The sequence below is a fragment of the Salvia splendens genome, chromosome 2, assembly GCF_004379255.2.
Source record: "Salvia splendens isolate huo1 chromosome 2, SspV2, whole genome shotgun sequence".
Taxonomy (NCBI): Eukaryota; Viridiplantae; Streptophyta; class Magnoliopsida; order Lamiales; family Lamiaceae; genus Salvia; species Salvia splendens.
This window is the reverse complement of record NC_056033.1, coordinates 21582511-21603418: the sequence shown is the minus strand read 5'-3', so window position 1 is coordinate 21603418 and position 20908 is coordinate 21582511. Positions and strand designations below refer to the sequence as shown.

The 20908-nt window shown below is 32.0% G+C and overlaps 1 long non-coding RNA gene across 27 annotated transcripts in view; it reads right to left on the bottom strand.

Annotated features, from left to right (window-relative positions):
- Positions 1-17777: 17777 nt before the first annotated feature.
- The window catches only part of LOC121791587, a 29233-nt gene continuing 26102 nt past the window's right edge, over positions 17778-20908 (bottom strand). For all 27 annotated transcript variants that reach the window (XR_006048656.1, XR_006048664.1, XR_006048658.1 and 24 more), the window contains one exon: positions 17778-17843. This is a non-coding gene — a long non-coding RNA (uncharacterized LOC121791587). The remainder of the gene's footprint in view (positions 17844-20908) is intronic.

Below are 20908 nucleotides of genomic sequence, written 5' to 3'. Positions count from 1 at the left end.
ATAGTATGTTTAGGAATACTTTGTGTAGTGTATGTATACTTTGTGTGAAGTGTGTGCAGTACATGTATATTGTGGGTATAGTGTACGTTGAGTATATTTTGTCTATATGTGTAAAAGGGTGTTATTTATTTTTTGTAGTGTGTTCAGTTTATGTATTTGTGAACAGAGTGTATATTTTGTGTATATTTTAAGTATGATGTACAATATATGTAGCGTGCATCTATGTTTGCAGCGCATGAGTTTTGTGTATAGTGTGTAGTATGTCTATAATGTCTATATAGAATGTGTGGCATAGTGCGTGTTTTTTTTATGTAGTGAGCATGTGTGTTATTGTGCGTGGTGTATATACTTTGCGTACAATGTAAACTTTGTGTTATGATGTATAGCATGTATATAGTACGCAATGTGTATGAAGTGTGTTATTTTTTGTTTAGTGCGTAGTATGTTCATTTTATGTAGTGTGTATGTATGTTTTATTAATGTTGTCTTTATGTATTTTATTTATACTGGGTTAATGTTTTTAGCATGTGCAACGTATATATAAATTGTGTATTTTATGTGTGCATTGTATTGTGTATAAAAAGTGTATTTTGTCTATATTATGTGTGTAAAGTGTGTTATTTTAGTATAGTGTGTTTAGTATGTTTATTTTGTGAATTGTGTACTAGTGTGTTTTTTGTGTATGATGCGTGTGGTATGTGCAGTCCATTTAGTTTGTAGTGTATTTTATCTATTTTGAGTGTGTATTTTATCTATAATGTGTTTAATGTTTATAGTATGTTGTATGTATGTATAAATTGTGTATTTTATATGTACATTTCTTGTATAGTGTATATAAATATGTGCAGAGTATGTATAATGAGTGGTGTTTTTATATTATTTGTATTCTCTGTATTTATTTTGAGTACAATGTGTATGTATAGTGATTGTTTAGTATGTATGTGTATAAAGGGGGTATTTGAGTGGTGTATATACTTTGTGCTGTGATAAATAGTAGTGTTATTTTTTTTATAATATGTAGTATGTTTATTTGTGTATAGTGTGTGCCTGTGTTTTATTTATTGTGTTTGTGTATTTATTTATACCGTGATTAATGTTTGTAGTATGTAACGCGTATGTATAAATTGTGTATTTAATTTGTGCATTTGTTGCGTAGTGTATAAGTAGTGTATTTTATGTATGTATTTGTAGTGTGAGTGTTGTGCGTGTAGTGCGTGTGCTATATGTGCGTGTTTGTTTTATTTGTTCTGTTAGTGTATTTTATTTATACTGTGTTTAATGTTTGTAGTATATAACACACATGTATAAATTGTGTATTTTATTTGTGCATTTATTGGGTAGTGTATAAATAGTGTATTTTATGTATGTATTTGTAGTGTGTGTGCTATGTGTGTATGTATGTATGTTATGCATGTGTTTTGTATGTTTTATTTATAGTGTGTTAAATGTTTGTAGTACGTGCCACGTATGTATAGTTTGTTTAGAATATTTGTATTTAGTATTTTGTGTAGAGTTTTAGTTGTTTTATTTATAGTATTTTGTCTATATTGTGTGCTAGTGTGTATTTTGTATATAATGTGTGTAGTCTATTTTATTTATATTGTGTTTGTTCATTGTGTTAGTTGTTTTATATGTATTTGTTTAAAGTGTGTGTATATGTGTAGTTTTGGTAGTGTATGTGTCTTGAGTATAGTATGTGTAATGTGTATTGTGTATTTTGTATATAATGCGTGTAGTGTGTGTTGTCCATTTATTGTGTAGCCTATTTTATTTATATTGTGTTTGTATATATTTTGTGTATAGTGTGCATATGTATAAACTTTGTGTGCAACGTATTGTGTGTGCTATGATGTATAGTGTATATAGTGTGCAGTGTGTGTCATTTTTTTATAGTGTCCAGTGTGTGTCATTTTTTTTATAGTGTGTAGTATGTTTATTTGTGTATAGTGTGTGTGTGTTTTATTTAAATTTTGTTTGTGTATTTTATTTACACCGTGTTTAATGTTTATAGTATGGACCACATATATATAAATTGTGCATTTTATTTGAGCATTTCATATGTATGTATAAATAGTTTATTTTATGTATGTGTGCGCTATGTGTGCGTGTTTGTTTTATTTATTGTGGTTATGTATTTTATTTATACCGTGTTTAATATTTGTAGTATATAACACGTATGTATAAATTATATATTTTATTTGTGCATTTGTTGGGTAGTGTATAAATAGTGTATTTTATGTATGTATTTGTAGTGTGTATGCTATGTGTGTATTTATGTATGTTGTGCATGTGTTCTGTATATTTTATTTATAGTGTGTTTAATGTTTGTAGCATGTGCCATGTATGTATAGTTTGTTTAGAATATTTGTATTTAGTATTTTGTGTAGTGTGTTAGTTGTTTTATATGTATTTGTTTAAAGTGTGTGTATTTGTGTAGCGTGGGTAGTGCATGTGTCTTGTATATAGTATGTGTAGTGTGTATTCTACATTTTGTCTACATTGTGTACTAGTGTGTATTTTGTATATAATGCGTGTAATGTGTTCTGCCCATTCATTGTGTAGTCTATTTTATTTATATTGTGTTTGTATATTTATTTATACTGTATTTAATGATTATAGTATGTGTGGCACGTATGTATAAGTTGCATATTTTGTTTATACATTTGTTGTATAGTATATAAATAATGTATTTTGTGTTTGTAATTGTAGTGTCTATAATGTATTTATGTATGTTTGCAGTACAAGTATTCTACGTATGTTTGTGTATTTTATTTATAGTGTGTTTAATGTTTCTAGTATTAGGCCCGTATGTATATTGAGTGTAGTGGTTTTATAAGATTTATATTTTATGTTAATGTTTATAGTATGTGTGGACGTATCTATAAGTTGCATATTTTGTTTATACATTTGTTGTATAGTATATAAATAGTGTATTTTGTGTTCGTAATTGTAGTGTGTTCAATGTATTTATGTATGTTTGCAGTACATGTATTCTACGTATGTTTGTGTATTTTATTTATAGTGTGTTTAATGTTTGTAGTATTTGGCGCATATGTGTATTGAGTGTAGTGGTTTTATAAGACCACGTATGTATAAATTGTGTATTTTATTTGTGCATTTTTTATGTAGTGTATAAATAGTTTATTTTATATATATGTGTGTGTAGTGTGTGCGCTGTGTGTGCATGTGTATGTTGTGCATGTGTTTTGAATAATTTATTTAGTGTGCAATGTATGTAGCATGTGCCGTGTATGTATAGTATATTTGTAATATTTGTATTTAGTATTTTGTGTACAAAGTGTGTAGTGGTTGTTTTGTATGTACGTGTTTTAAGTGTGTATTTGTGTATTTTGTGTGGGCAGAGTGTGTATTTTGTATATATTGTGAGTAATGTGTGTTATTTAGTAGTGTGTTTAGTATGTTTATTTTGTGAAATTGTGTACTAGTGTGTATTTTGTATATTATATGTGTAGTATGTGCAGTCCATTTAATGTGTAATGTATTTTACTTATACTATGTATACTGAGGGGTGGTGTAGTTATTGTGTACTTTGTGTGTGTAGTGTGTGTGTCTATACATCGTGCGTATGTTATTTGTAGCGTGTTTAGTGTGTGTGTTTTTATTTATATTGTGTTTAATGTTTGTACAGTATGTGCCACGTATGTATACCGAGTATAGTGTATTTATCATATTTGTATTTTTGTTGCAAGAGTAAATAAGGAAAGCAATTAAAGATTATGGAAAATCAAATACTAATTATTAGTATAGTTAGAATATATTTTCCATGTATAGCTAGAATTAGAGCCTATAAAAGGTTGTGTAACCATTGAGATAAAAAAAATTCAAGTCATTCACAATGTAGTCTTTAAAGTTCTCCTCGTCTTTTACTTTTTGCAATAGTCTTTTATTTTCCGCATTGTAATTTCTAATAATCATTACACTTAATTTATCTTGGCTATGATAATCATTATTGACAAGTGATAAGAAATGCCTAAATCTCCTGCTTATACAGTAATCAGGGGATTCAAAAAACAATTTTCTAACAATGAATTTTATCTGCTGCAATCAGAATTAAAAAAAAAAAAGAGAAAGAAAACAAAGCTGATAAAAGGTTAGAGTTTTTTTTATTAAGGATAAAGAAAATTAAGATGAAAACACAGAATTCGCTCAAAACAGCACTTAATTCACAACCGATTTAACAGAAAAAAAAAACGGAAATAATGGGAGTAATCTGCCAAATTAAATAGGAGAAATGATGGTAAAAAAGGCCTTGGAACTAAAATCCCCCATCACAAGCATTCGATCCAATTAGGGAAAAATCAATAATTTGTTACCTGCGCAGAGCGAAAGAGGCAGGTGAGGTCATGGTGTTGGTGTAAAGCTATGTTGTGAGTTGTGATTGGAATTAAAAGTGTTTAACAATGATCGAATCTGAATTCGATGTTCTATCACAGCAGAATACAATAGATCATCCTACCTTATTTTCCCCTAACAAAATCATCTTCAAATTTATTTTAATATATTTTAAATTTACTTCATACGTGTTCTCAATTTTAATGAATTACTTGAACCGCGACATAATTTCATTGTATATGTATAATTCTTATTTAAGCATATAAGAAATTACTAACAAATTTCATAAATTTGAAAATAAATTCAATACACATATCTGTATTCTAATAATATATTAAAATTAAAATTGTAATTAACAACAATTTTCGTATACATTATAATAATCATGTACTATGTGTTAACACTATTTAAGTATAGAAGTTAATGAGAAAATTAGTAAATTTTGAAATAAATCCAATGGTGTAAGCATGCTTCTAATAATATGATTCTGATCAAATAATCACTAATTTCCAATATACAATGCATAATTTTTAAAATAATCAACATAACGATATATCCTATCAATATAAAATGTTAATATGTTAATTTAGATATCAACACAAAGACATAAGTATATTAACACAAGACAATTGATAAAATTATGTTTTAGTATTGATAATTTTAATATACAAAATTGAAAAACCATGCGTTCTACATTAAAAATTACTAGTTATTAATCTAATACAAAGCTCTAATAATATAGTATCTAATATTCATATAAAATTAAGTGTAATATTGTTAGATGTGCATTATCAATAGTACTTAATAATTTTGCTAATATATCAACTACAAAAATACATATTTCTGATCATATATCTGAAATCCAAATTAAAATATTATACATATATGATATGATGCATACGCTTTTAATTGGTTTTAATATTGCATTATTTATTTTGTGTAGGAAATAATTTTATTATAATAGTTTTATAATATTGATAAATATGTATAGCATTAATTGAAGTATACAACAAAAAACTTTAAATTTTATATAAGGGTAAATTGCCTCCAAAGTCATGAACTTTCACAATAGTTTTGTTTTTCCCTCTAACTTTAAATGTTGCATGAAAAGTCATGAACTTTACCGGACTGTGTAAATTTCACATCCGACCCGACTTGATAGTTGTCTGATGAAAACTTATCCAACGTGGCATGCTTCCGACGTGTATTGGCAAATCATTGGCATTGCATAAAACGACGTTTTTAGCCGCTGGGAGAGCATCACCGTTGCTTTTCGTTGGCCGCCGCATGTGCTGTTGCTCCGCTGCCATGAGTTGTCCTACCCGAAGTCGTCCGAACAGCCACGATTTCACATCCTTTTCTGAGGTTAGGCAATTTGCGACGTGAATTGGAAGGGGGAGATGAATTGGGGATCTTGCCTTTGAAAATTTGGTGTGAGAGGTAAAGAGAGAGGGAGAGAGAGAGAGAGACGCGGAGGTGCTCTATGGAGGAGAGGGAGGAGCGGTTGGCGGTGGATGGTGATGATGGGGGCTGAGCCAGCGAGAGGAAGGGACGGAGGGCGACAGATCGTTGCCGCTCCCACAACAGCGGTGGCGACGATGCGAAGAGGCCGAAAGTGGGAGATATAGAGGAGGGGGAAAGAGAGAGGAATTAAAGAAGAGGGAGAAAGGAGATAGAGAAAGAGAAGAAGGGGAAGAGTAGGTGGTGCACCGGAGATGCGATAGGCGGTGGCGCTGGAGGTGGCGGTGACGGTGCTGGAGTGAGGAAGGAGGAGATCTTTTTCTTTTAAATTAGGGTTAAGGTAAATGAAGTGGAAGAAGAGTGACCGGAATGGGAGTAAACACACTCAGCTTCCAAATCATCAGCTTCCAAATCATCTTCCATGTCAGCATAAATACAAACATCACCAACTGCTTAGCCGGAATACCCGACTCGGGAAATCGGCATACGGGGTAAAGTTCATGACTTTTCATGCAACATTTAAAGTTCACGGGAAAAACCACACTGCTTAGCTGGAATACCCGACTCGGGAAATCGGCACACGGGGTAAAGTTCATGACTTTTCATGCAACATTTAAAGTTTACGGGAAAAACCAAATTATTGTGAAAGTTAATGACTTTAGAGGCAATTTGCCCTTTATATAACTACAATGCACATTTTTTTATAATATTACTACCCTTCATATCACATTTTATATTTTAAAAATATTTCATACTTTTAATAAGAACAAATTAGTAGGATTCATCATTCATGTAAGGATGTAAGGATGTAAGGATGAAGGAGAAAGAGTTTATTATGTAAGGATGTAAGGATGAAGGAGAAAGAGTTTATTATGTAAGGATGTAAGGATGAAGGAGAAAGAGTTTATTGAGATATAAGTATAAGTTGAATAATAAATAGTAAGGGTATGTAAATTGCAATTCAGAATTCAATTTATTTGTTTAAGTAAATGCTCTTATACTACACATAATTAATATTTTCTCCCATCCATAAATAATTTTCTTGTATTTCCCTTGATATTATTCTGAGTACTATAAAGTATTTTTTAAGTGCTTGAATTTTGTAAAAACTCTTCGTTTATTTTCTAAGGAATAAAATAAATTCTTTTTGTCATAATCGTCCATAAAATGATTAGGTGATCCCTTCTATCATCCCCGCCTCTCGTACTTTATCAATTTTTTCTCCTTCTCTCTTACTTTACCAATTTCAAATAAAACACATGTCGTGCACAAATGGGGCTATTTGACTAGCAAGGGGAGCATACCTATTTTTCTTAACAAAACTTCTTTTACGAAAAATAAATATTGGCACAACCAGAGTACTTATGTCACGCCCGCCCACCCCATGGGTATTACAAACGAGGCGATCGTGACCAAGGGACAAACATTTAAGAATAGCATTTAAGGATAACAGTTCATAAGAAAGACTCAATTAGCTTAAAAGAATAATATATATCAGAGTGTATGATACACAGAGTGCAAACTCGACTTTAGCTCCAAACAAATGGGAAAAGCTCGAATAAAATCAGAGTGTCTTTTCAACAATCAGCAACTCGAGATAAAATTATCTCAACAATACTTGGCGGAAGCATTCGAGAGTAGAATACTATTATGTATGAAGACATAATATATTCAGAAAGTTTTATTTACAATCTTCTTCACTTTCATGCTCAACACCCACCGCGCTCGTCACCGCTCAACCTGCACATAGAGAAAACATGCAGGGCTGAGTACTTGGTGTACTCAGTGGACACGTGCCAAAATATATTTTATAAAAATAGATTTTGTCAAGCCACTCTTTGAGTGAACTCGGGATTTTAGGAAAAGTCCGAGAACACTAAACATTTTTCTTTTCCTTTTTCAAAAGCGATCTTTCGATCTATTTTCCTGGAACATATGCCGTATCTGACAAACCCGATTTCACTATCTCTTGTTCATTCATCAGTCCATTCATCATTCATCTTTCCTTTCATCATTCATCATATCTTAACATTCAAGTGCCTGGGAAGTGGTTACCTCCCACGGTCACCCATCAATCCATTCCATTCAAGTGCCGGGGAAGTGGTTACCTCCCACGGTCACCCATCAATCCATTCCATTCATCATTCATCGTTCCTTTCATCATTCATCATATCTTAACATTCAAGTGCCTGGGAAGTGGTTACCTCCCACGGTCACCCATCAATCCATTTCATTCATCGTTGCAGTCAGATAGGCATAGTTCCAAAACAAAATATGGCTTGACATAACCTTTTCAACTTTATTTTTCTGTAAGACCGTTTTTTTTTTTTTTACATAACTCATCTTTCTTTCATCAAAAGAAGCACATATAACCTTCAAAACTTCAAAACTTCATCTCTTTTTTTTTCGTCGTAAACGTATTTGGATCAAAACTCATTTCTATCGGTCAAAGCCGAACTCAAGAATCAACGCAGGCTACACTTCATAAGCAATCGTAAAGCAACACATAACATCATATAATAACACCAAGCAAATAGCACTTTTCATAATACTTCACGTTAATTAGCAAGCTCGCACTTAACATCATATAATAAATAGAAAGCACATAAAACAATTCTCATAACCACTTTATAGTAAACTAAAAACCTTCATAAAAACATTTTAGTTCGAAAGCTCACATAAATATACTTTTCGTAAAAAAAACTGTAACTTTAACAGAAAGCCCACCTCGTTTGCTTAAACCATTCAATATCCATTTAAGGCAACCCTCGTTCCTTGTGCTCACGTACACACAATAATCCTTGCCAACATCACAACATAAGTCAGCCTTCCATAAACTCATTTTTTTCTATGCATGTCCTATCGTTCCTCTCTCATCGTTTTTCTCAATTTACCCAACCCAATGTTCAACACAAGAGGGAAAAACACACCATAACATATTTCAAAGTGCAACACCTAACCACACCAATAAACACACTCCTTAGATATACATGCATCATATAACACCATATATCTTGAAAATAAGCACTATTTTATTAAGGCATAAAACTGGCAGAACTGCGCGACCGTTTTGTAAAAATTACTAAAAATCCATCCGACCTCATATGAAGCTCAACTTTGGTCACAACACAGTAGACACATTCAAGTTCACCCAGTTAAAATTTCACACCGAAATCGTGTCATTTGGTCAGTCAAGACATTTATGCAACTCTCTGATCGGAACATAAAATTCTAGCAGCACTGCGCAGTTCATTTGAAAAATTCACCGTAAATTCATACGATGTCCAATAAGGCTGAAATTTTCACAAGACTCAGAAGACACTCCAAATTTTCATCTAGTTCAAGAATCAAATCGATCGGAGGTCATTTGGTCGGTCAAACAGATTTCGAAACATTCTGGCCGAGAACACATGTTACTGGCAGAATTGCGCAGTCGACTTCAAACATTTTTCAAAAATACATTTTTCGACAAAAAGGGCTGAAATTTATACGAGACACAGAAATCACCTTGAAATTTACTCAGTAAAATTTTCGTATCAAAATTCGACCGTTTGGTCAGTAAAATACACGTCGGAATCCACTGTCCGAACACCACAAATTTCATACTCAAAATTTCGAAATTTGAGTTTCTTCCACAATCATCCAAACAAAATTTTCTCATGCTTATAACACACAATCATGCTTGATAAGACTCTCTTAACATGTTTGCACATAAACTTAGATCATTTACCAAGGATTCAAATCAAACTTCACACAACTTAATCAACAATAGCATAACTATCAAAGTTCTCAAGCAAACTCACTTTCCCACCGATTAACTTTGCGATCTATGATTCCTACACCCTCTATATGCATGTAGGATTCAAGAATAAAGTTTCAATGAAGGAGATGAGAAGGAAATCTTAGTTATACCTTCTTGAATCAAGAAAACGAACAGTAGAAACAAACGTTGACACGATTCGTCCCTCTCCCTTCACTGCTGCCGCCGCTGCCACGAATCCGCCGTCGCGGATCCGCCGCCATCGGCTTCTCCTCTCTCTTCTCTCTCTCGGATTCTCGATTGCGAAAGAAAAGAAATGAAATGAAATGAAAGGAGGTTGTATTTATAGAAAATATTTTCATAAAAGACAAAAATTCACGTCTTTTCGTTTCGATGTGACGCGTAATTAATGCGGCATTGAAAAACGTGCCTGATGTGACGTGGTTCTTATCCACTTGGAAAACGTGCCTGATGTGACGCGGTTCTTATCCAACTTTTCGTCTCGATTTGTTGTCGAAAGTGTATTTGATACGTGGTCTATTCTTTCGTGTAGGTATCATTTTGGGCTCGTAACAATTGGGTTTCAAATTGGGCTAGGAAGAATAATTGTTTGGCCTCAAAAGTGAAATACTTCTCTCGACAAAAGAAACAAGGTTGAAAAAAAATTTCAAGTGCACAAACGACAGTCCTTTCAAGAACTCAATAAAAAGGTAGAAAAAGTCGGGGTGTTACAACTTAAACAAAAGACTTTGACTTGTTTTGTTTGTTATACATTTAAATGTGTAAAACAACCTATAGGTATGCTCCCCTTGCTAGTCAAATAGCCCCATTTGTGCACGACATGTGTTTTATTTGAAATTGGTAAAGTAAGAGAGAAGGAGAAAAAATTGATAAAGTACGATAGGCAGGGATGATAGAAGGGATCACCTAATCATTTTATGGACGATTATGACAAAAAGAATTTATTTTATTCCTTAGAAAATAAACGAAGAGTTTTTACAAAATTCAAGCACTTAAAAAATACTTTATAGTACTCAGAATAATATCAAAGGAAATACAAGAAAATTATTTATGGATGGGAGAAAATATTAATTATGTGTAGTATAAGAGCATTTACTTAAACAAATAAATTGAATTCTGAATTGCAATTTACATACCCTTACTATTTATTATTCAACTTATACTTATATCTCAATAAACTCTTTCTCCTTCATCCTTACATCCTTACATGAATGATGAATCCTACTAATTTGTTCTTATTAAAAGTATGAAATATTTTTAAAATATAAAATGTGATATGAAGGGTAGTAATATTATAAAAAAATGTTGCATTGTAGTTATATAAAGGGCAAATTGCCTCTAAAGTCATTAACTTTCACAATAATTTAGTTTTTCCCGTAAACTTTAAATGTTGCATGAAAAGTCATGAACTTTACCCCGTGTGCCAATTTCCCGAGTCGGGTATTCCAGCTAAGCAGTGTGGTTTTTCCCGTGAACTTTAAATGTTGCATGAAAAGTCATGAACTTTACCCCGTATGCCAATTTCCCGAGTCGGGTATTCCGGCTAAGCAGTTGTTGATGTTTGTATTTATGCTGACATGGAAGATGATTTGGAAGATGATGATTTGGAAGCTGAGTGTGTTTACTCCCATTCCGGTCACTCTTCTTCCACTTCATTTACCTTAACCCTAATTTAAAAGAAAAAGATCTCCTCCTTCCTCACTCCAGCACCGTCACCGCCACCTCCAGCGCCACCGCCTATCGCATCTCCGGTGCACCACCTACTCTTCCCCTTCTTCTCTTTCTCTATCTCCTTTCTCCCTCTTCTTTAATTCCTCTCTCTTTCCCCCTCCTCTATATCTCCCACTTTCGGCCTCTTCGCATCGTCGCCACCGCTGCTGTGGGAGCGGCAACGATCTGTCGCCCTCCGTCCCTTTCTCTCGCTGGCTCAGCCCCCATCATCACCATCCACCGCCAACCGCTCCTCCCTCTCCTCCATAGAGCACCTCCGCGTCTCTCTCTCTCTCTCTCCCTCTCTCTTTACCTCTCACACCAAATTTTCAAAGGCAAGATCCCCAATTCATCTCCCCCTTCCAATTCACGTCGCAAATTGCCTAACCTCAGAAAAGGATGTGAAATCGTGGCTGTTCGGACGACTTCGGGTAGGAAAACTCATGGCAGCGGAGCAACAGCACATGCGGCGGCCAACGAAAAGCAACGGTGATGCTCTCCCAGCGGCTAAAAACGTCGTTTTATGCAATGCCAATGATTTGCCAATACACGTCGGAAGCATGCCACGTTGGATAAGTTTTCATCAGACAACTATCAAGTCGGGTCGGATGTGAAATTTACACAGTCCGGTAAAGTTCATGACTTTTCATGCAACATTTAAAGTTAGCGGGAAAAACAAAACTATTGTGAAAGTTCATGACTTTGGAGGCAATTTACCCTTATATAAAATTTAAAGTTTTTTGTTGTATACTTCAATTAATGCTATACATATTTATCAATATTATAAAACTATTATAATAAAATTATTTCCTACATAAAATAAATAATGCAATATTAAAACCAATTAAAAGCATATGAATCATAGTTTTGTCAACGAATATAATAGTGCCATGTGTACTTTATCAATTTTTTCTCCTTCTCTCTTACTTTACCAATTTCAAATAAAACACATGTCGTGCACAAATGGGGCTATTTGACTAGCAAGGGGCGCATACCTATTTTTCTTAACAAAACTTCTTTTACGAAAAATAAATATTGGTGTACTTAGGGTAGGACAACTCATGGCAGCGGAGCAACAGCACATGCGGCGGCCAACGAAAAGCAACGGTGATGCTCTCCCAGCGGCTAAAAACGTCGTTTTATGCAATGCCAATGATTTGCCAATACACGTCGGAAGCATGCCACGTTGGATAAGTTTTCATCGGACAACTATCAAGTCGGGTCGGATGTGAAATTTACACAGTCCGGTAAAGTTCATGACTTTTCATGCAACATTTAAAGTTAGCGGGAAAAACAAAACTATTGTGAAAGTTCATGACTTTGGAGGAAATTTACCCTTATATAAAATTTAAAGTTTTTTGTTGTATACTTCAATTAATGCTATACATATTTATCAATATTATAAAACTATTATAATAAAATTATTTCCTACATAAAATAAATAATGCAATATTAAAACCAATTAAAAGCATATGCATCATAGTTTTGTCAACGAATATAATAGTGCCATGTGTACTTTATCAATTTTTTCTCCTTCTCTCTTACTTTACCAATTTCAAAATAAAACACATGTCGTGCACAAATGGGGCTATTTGATAAAGTACTTCATATTACAAATTAGATAATATAATGATTCATACATTGAAATAACTTTAATTCTAATTAACTTACCTATGCACTTAAAGTGATGTCCTTGAAAATCCTTGGAGTTAGAGAATCAAATTGAAGTAATTTTGATGTTTAGATGTGCCGCAAAGTTTAAAAGTTTTAGGTGTTTGGTTTTTAGAGGTGAATGATAAATAAATGACTTTAGGGTTTAATATTAAAGGTATTGTTTTTATTTTCTTTTTATTTCTATTCTCTACATGGAAATATTGTATTGGTACAGTAGAAGATATATTAGTATTTAATGGAAATTTTAATCCTTAATTTTATATTTTAAAGAATATACACATGGCACAATTATATTGGTGGGGTAGAAAACGATGTAGGAGACTTTTTATTTTAAAGAATAAACACATGACACTATTCTATATTGGTGGTGTAGAAAATGGTGTATAAGGTGGGGGAGGTGTATAGGAGAAGAGCTATTATAAGAGAGATGTATTAGGCGATGTATTATAAAATGTATTAGGTGATCCCTTCTACTTAAAACATGCACAACATACACATGCACACACAGCACACACACTACACACACATATATATAAAATAAACTATTTATACACTACATAAAAAATGCACAAATAAAATACACAATTTATACATACGTGGTCTTATAAAACCACTACACTCAATACACATATGCGCCAAATACTACAAACATTAAACACACTATAAATAAAATACACAAACATACGTAGAATACATGTACTGCAAACATACATAAATACATTGAACACACTACAATTACGAACACAAAATACACTATTTATATACTATACAACAAATGTATAAACAAAATATGCAACTTATAGATACGTCCACACATACTATAAACATTAACATAAAATATAAATCTTATAAAACCACTACACTCAATATACATACGGGCCTAATACTAGAAACATTAAACACACTATAAATAAAATACACAAACATACGTAGAATACTTGTACTGTAAACATACATAAATACATTATAGACACTACAATTACAAACACAAAATACATTATTTATATACTATACAACAAATGTATAAACAAAATATGCAACTTATACATACGTGCCACACATACTATAATCATTAAATACAGTATAAATAAATATACAAACACAATATAAATAAAATAGACTACACAATGAATGGGCAGAACACATTACACGCATTATATACAAAATACACACTAGTACACAATGTAGACAAAATGTAGAATACACACTACACATACTATATACAAGACACATGCACTACCCACGCTACACAAATACACACACTTTAAACAAATACATATAAAACAACTAACACACTACACAAAATACTAAATACAAATATTCTAAACAAACTATACATACACGGCACATGCTACAAACATTAAACACACTATAAATAAAATATACAGAACACATGCACAACATACATAAATACACACATAGCATACACACTACAAATACATACATAAAATACACTATTTATACACTACCCAACAAATGCACAAATAAAATATATAATTTATACATACGTGTTATATACTACAAATATTAAACACGGTATAAATAAAATACATAACCACAATAAATAAAACAAACACGCACACATAGCGCACACAAACATAAAATAAACTATTTATACACTACATATGAAATGCTCAAATAAAATGCACAATTTATATATATGTGGTCCATACTATAAACATTAAACACGGTGTAAATAAAATACACAAACAAAATTTAAATAAAACACACACACTATACACAAATAAACATACTACACACTATAAAAAAATGACACACACTGCACACTATAAAAATGTGACACACACTGCACACTATATACACTATACATCATAGCACACACAATACGTTGCACACAAAGTTTATACATATGCACACTATACACAAAATATATACAAACACAATATAAATAAAATAGGCTACACAATAAATGGACAACACACACTACACGCATTATATACAAAATACACAATACACATTACACATACTATACTCAAGACACATACACTACCAAAACTACACATATACACACACTTTAAACAAATACATATAAAACAACTAACATAATGAACAAACACAAAATAAATAAAATAGACTACACACATTATATACAAAATACACACTAGCACACAATATAGACAAAATACTATAAATAAAACAACTAAAACTCTACACAAAATACTAAATACAAATATTCTAAACAAACTATACATACGTGGCACGTACTACAAACATTTAACACACTATAAATAAAACATACAAAACACATGCATAACATACATACATACACACATAGCACACACACTACAAATACATACATAAATACACTATTTATACACTACCCAATAAATGCACAAATAAAATACACAATTTATACATGTGTGTTATATACTACAAACATTAAACACAGTATAAATAAAATACACTAACAGAACAAATAAAACAAACACGCACATATAGCACACGCACTACACGCACAACACTCACACTACAAATACATACATAAAATACACTATTTATACACTACGCAACAAATGCACAAATTAAATACACAATTTATACATACGCGTTACATACTACAAACATTAATCACGGTATAAATAAATACACAAACACAATAAATAAAACACATGCACACACTATACACAAATAAACATACTACATAATATAAAAAAAATAACACTACTATTTATCACAGCACAAAGTATATACACCACTCAAATACCCCCTTTATACACATACATACTAAACAATCACTATACATACACATTGTACTCAAAATAAATACAGAGAATACAAATAATATAAAAACACCACTCATTATACATACTCTGCACATATTTATATACACTATACAAGAAATGTACATATAAAATACACAATTTATACATACATACAACATACTATAAACATTAAACACATTATAGATAAAATACACACTCAAAATAGATAAAATACACTACAAACTAAATGGACTGCACATACCACACGCATCATACACAAAAAACACACTAGTACACAATTCACAAAATAAACATACTAAACACACTATACAAAAATAACACACTTTACACATAATATAGACAAAATACACTTTTTATACACAATACAATGCACACATAAAATACACAATTTATATATACGTTGCACATACTAAAAACATTAACCCAGTATAAATAAAATACATAAAGACAACATTAATAAAACATACATACACACTACATAAAATGAACATACTACGCACTAAACAAAAAATAACACACTTCATACAAAGTATACATACACTACACAAAGTATTCCTAAACATACTATACACTACACGTAAAAATCACACACTATACACAAAATACACTACACGTAAAATTCACACACTATACATAAAATACACATAGTGTCCGCACACAACAAAACACACTGCACTAGATAAACTATACACAAAATACACAAAAATACCTACACTACATAATATAAAAAAAATAACACACTATATACATACTATTTATCATAGCACAAAGTATATACATACTCAAATACCCCCTTTATACACATACATACTAAACAATCACTATACATACACACTGTACTCAAAATAAATACAGAGAATACAAATAATATAAAAACACCACTCATTATACATACTCTGCACATATTTATATACACTATACAAGAAATGTACATATAAAATACACAATTTATACATACATACAACATACTATAAACATTAAACACATTATAGACAAAATACACACTCAATATAGATAAAATACACTACAAACTAAATGGACTGCACATACCACACGCATTATACACAAAATACACACTAGTACACAATTCACAAAATAAACATACCAAACACACTATACAAAAATAACACACTTTACACACATAATATAGACAAAATACACTTTTTATACACAATACAATGCACACATAAAATACACAATTTATATATACGTTGCACATACTAAAAACATTAACCCAGTATAAATAAAATACATAAAGACAACATTAATAAAACATACATACACACTACATAAAATGAACATACTACGCACTAAACAAAAAATAACACACTTCATACACATTGCTTACTATATACATGCTATACATCATAACACAAAGTTCACATTGTACGCAAAGTATATACACCACGCACAATAACACACATGCTCACTACACAAAAAAAACACGCACTATGCCACACATTCTATATAGACATTATAGACGTACTACACACTATACACAAAATACATGCGCTGCAAACATAGATGCACGCTACATATATTGTACATCATACTTAAAATATACACAAAATATACACTCAGTTCACAAATACATAAACTGAACACACTACAAAAAATAAATAACACACTTTTACACATACAGTATAGACAAAATATACTCAACGTACACTATACTCACAATATACATGTACTGCACACACTTCACACAAAGTATACATACACTACACAAAGTATTCCTAAACATACTATACACTACACGTAAAAATCACACACTATACACAAAATACACTACACGTAAAATTCACACACTATACATAAAATACACATAGTGTCCGCACACAACAAAACACACTGTACTAGATAAACTATACACAAAATACACAAAAATACCTACACTACGCAAACACACTTTACACATGCATACAAAAAAACACTACACAATACACAAAATACAAACACTAAACACAATTCATGATGAATGACAGATAATTTGAAGCATTTGAGAAGGCATCTGCCAAGAGCTTTGTCTTAAGCTCCAGTTGCCTGTTCGGTAACTTGCCTCGGAGGGAGCATTTAACTGTCTTGAATCTATACCAAGCTTTTTTCAGCAATGCAAGAACCTATACAAAACAAATGACCATGATAGCACCAAGTAAGGCAAAATGAAAAAAATGACAACTGCTCATATGTATAATAGGCAAAATCTTCTCAAAGTGCTGATATTGCAATGTTTATTGTACAGTAAATACTATAAACAATGTTATAGACCCAATTACGACTAGGCATTACTAATAAGTAGTTAAAAATCATAAGAAAAATTTGGAAAATAATTCAGTTTATTTTCAAAGTATAAAACTTGTTGGTTTTTCAATGTAATTGTAACAATAGATTTAAAGGGTCTGGGAAATATTTTTCTATTATAAATGCAATGAACATGTATCTCTCTAGAGTTATGACAAAAACAACTCAACTCTTCATCGTCACCGACATTTTTTCCAATATTTTTACCAGCTATTTCTGACTTTTCTCCTCAAATCCATCTTCCAATCTCCTCCCACCATCTATAAATATAGTGACTGTTCTAATTTTGTAAGAAAGATATGCCAACATTTGCATAACTTCTTTATTAGATTTTATAATCACATACAAATTCCGATCAGGAATTTTGTAGCACATCTTAGACCATGACATAAAGCCCAATTTTTAACGTCTTCCTCAATATCAAAATAGCCAAATTTTTAAGGATCAAAGCCATATCTTCCAATAAAAGTCCCTAATATAACTTTTTCGGAGAGGATCACCTCCCCCACCTTATACACCATTTGCTACCCCACTAATTGAATAGTGCCACATGTTTATTCTTTAAAATAAAAAGTCTCCTACAATATGTTTTACCCCACCAATATAATAGTGTCATGTGTATATTCTTTAAAATATAAAATCTCCTTCATCATTTACTACTCCATCAATATTTCATCATTTACCAGTCCATCAATATAATAATACCATGTGCATATATTTTAAAATAAGTAAATTAAAGATTAAAATATTAGTTGTTGGATTGTTGTATCCTGGTATTCTTGCCAAAGCTCATTGTTTCGTAGACTAGATACAGACATGGAAGACTCATTTTACACATCCGCAATCCCATGACATGACAACTACAACTACAGAAGTCGCATGAAAGTTTGAGCATTGTGATATATGATAAGAAAAGATTAAAATAAGTAGAAAAAAAGAGTTGTCATTATATAGTAAAAATATATAGTACTCCTAATAAACTTAGCTGTAGCTACCTACATAAACAAAGATAATTGAAAAAAAGAAAAGAAAACAAAGGATAAAATTGTGATAAGTGGAGATGACTATCTCTGGAGAACATAGTTCACGTCATGAATCATGATGTACTTTGATTATCAAAAACATTGTATGTCAAGTTCCAGAACTCATTATTAATGAGTTTAGACCCTTCAGATTCCTGTGTAGAAGAAACATGTTTTAAACCACTCTTTGCTACTTTTGGTTTCCGTTTTCTACTAATAGCCTGTTCCAAAGCATTCTTGGGTCTCTTACTTGATTGGTATGTAACCCTTCCTTTAGGTTTCACGCCTTTAATTTGACTTTCATTGATATCACCATTAGTTGAAATGTCTCCAACCTTATTTGCCTCAACTGTCACATTATTTGTCTTCCCTGCCATTCCATCAATGTCATTTCCCATTGTCAAGAGACAATCTATGGCATAAGTATAACTATCTTCACTCTCAACTGCTTTTCCTACTAACTGCATGAAAGAGTTACATAACTCTTTATATCGTTGTTTCTTTCTTAGTCTTTCATCAACAATGACAACCCCTTCATCGCAACCTCATGTCATCCCATTCTTAGCCTGACATTCTTAGCCTGCTTGGTCCACCGCTTTAAGATATATTCATCAGGTATTCGACCGATATTCATGCATGTTAAGATTCTTAAACTATGTGAGCATTTTAAAATACTTGAGAATTCAAACTTCCTACAACTGCAAGAAATAGAACCTTCAATAGAATCATATGAGACTGTATGTTCACTAGCTCGATAGCATGGTCTGACCTTATATATTCTTCAACTTCCAAGTTGATTCTCACTCTCGATCTTGCTTTCAAATGCCTTCCTCAACTCTTCACTGAACAATGCAAACATCTTATGTGTATATACTGTAGCAGCATGCTTTAAAATTTCTAATGGAAATGTCATAACAGGAGAACTTTGAGCATTTTTTAAATCTTCTATAGATTCCTTCTCCCGACGATCATCTATCAACCTTTGAAAATGACGGAACACCTCAACTATGTTGTTTTTGTAATTTACATAATGCTTCACAACTGCATTCATGCACTCACTTCGTTGAGTTGTTATGATGTCTGCACAAAATGTGCTTCTTCCATAGACCAATGCCCATTTTTCCATTAGAGAAAACATTCTTGCCAACCACTGATTATCTTTCAAGTTGAATTTCTCTAACATTTCGTTCCATGCATCAAGAAATTCCGATTCTTCTTCAAAGTCGTACACACAACGACTAAAATCGGCTGCAATGAAGCTCGAAAAAACACTAGAAAGATGAATGGCTGCATTCTGAAAAATATGCCAAACACATAAGCGATGGTAAGTTGATAGCCACTTGGCAGCTAAAGCGGCACTCATTGCTTGATCTTGATCTGTTAAGGTGGTTTTTGGTCTCTTTCCCATCATGGCATCTTCAAATGCACCAAACAACCACTCAAAGGTTTCAATTGTTTCATCGTACAATAAAGATGCACCAAATACAGTTGTTTGTTTATGATGATTTACGCCGACAAACAAGGAAATTGGTCTACCATCTCGATGTTTTCTGCATGTAGTATCGAAACAAACGACATCACCAAAATGACCAAAATCTTGTATCATTCTACCATCTGTCCAAAATATATTTGTAATCAGATCTTCCACGTCCAACTGTATTGCATAGTAAAAGTGTGGATCTTCACTTATCATCCTTTGTAAATATTGTAAAACACCTCCATTATCACCTTGTTTAATCTCCAAAGTCCTCTTTGTTCTCAAATAATTCTTCAAATCAATATGAGTGAAACCAAGATGTTGAATTCTGCCAACTTCCTTTGCCATTACATCAACAATTTTCTTTGGACGCAACCCACAACTT